At 23.2% G+C, this 850-nt stretch overlaps 1 protein-coding gene across 1 annotated transcript in view; it reads right to left on the reverse strand.

Moving 5' to 3' along the window:
- Positions 1 to 274: 274 nt before the first annotated feature.
- Positions 275 to 850, reverse strand: part of LOC108686071 (telomere-associated protein RIF1-like) — an 11,108-nt gene continuing 10,532 nt past the window's right edge. The window contains exon 16 of the mRNA XM_018191151.1: positions 275 to 546. The gene's annotated coding sequence lies outside the window, so the exon portion shown is untranslated. The remainder of the gene's footprint in view (positions 547 to 850) is intronic.

Consider the following 850-nt stretch of genomic DNA (forward strand, 5'->3'; position numbering starts at 1 on the left):
GGAACAATGCGGTACCATATATCGTTTAAGATAATTTTAGCGAATTGACAAAAATGTTTTCAAAAATGAATCATAGTTACTTATTAATTTCCACAAATTAAAAAGATGTAATGTCACTATTATATTGATATAAGTGACTGTGGAATAAAAATTTTAAAAAATGGAGACATCTCACTGTTGGTTTTTTATATTCATTTTCTTATACTTTAAGCAGATCTCCCTCTCTTTCTTTATCTAATTAAAGTAACGAAAAATCTTTCTTTAAATGCAAATATGTATATATATATATATATATGTATATGTACACAAGTTGTACTGCAGTTATAGTACAATCGATTAAAAAATAGTTGTTCTTAATTCTCGTATTACCAATGAGCAGATATCTTATTCACCAATTGTTCTATATAACTATATATTCCTATAACACAATTTAAAATTCTGAAAAGATGTATCTTTCATGAGAATTCAACTGAATGTACCACAATCCTTGGAAATGGCTGCTTTTTTTTTTAAAGGAGAATGCCAGTTGTAGCTAAGAAATACAATCTGAAAGAATAAAAAAAATAGAATCAATAAAGCAACAATACAAGATAAAACAAGATATATAACAAAGATATATAACAGATATAAGACACTTATAAATAAAAAACCTATAATAACATTAATGTATATAAAATATTATATTAAATGTTAATATTAATTATTTAATAATTACTAAATATTAAGCAAGCATTTTTTGTATTTAAGAAAAATAAATTTTCTCTGGCTTACTATAATTTTTTAAAACTATTTTTACTCGAGAAGAAAATCAGTTTTACTTAATGACTCAACATATCTTCTTTTCATTCTA

This window comes from Atta colombica, unplaced genomic scaffold, assembly GCF_001594045.1.
Source record: "Atta colombica isolate Treedump-2 unplaced genomic scaffold, Acol1.0 scaffold163, whole genome shotgun sequence".
Lineage (NCBI taxonomy): Eukaryota > Metazoa > Arthropoda > Insecta > Hymenoptera > Formicidae > Atta > Atta colombica.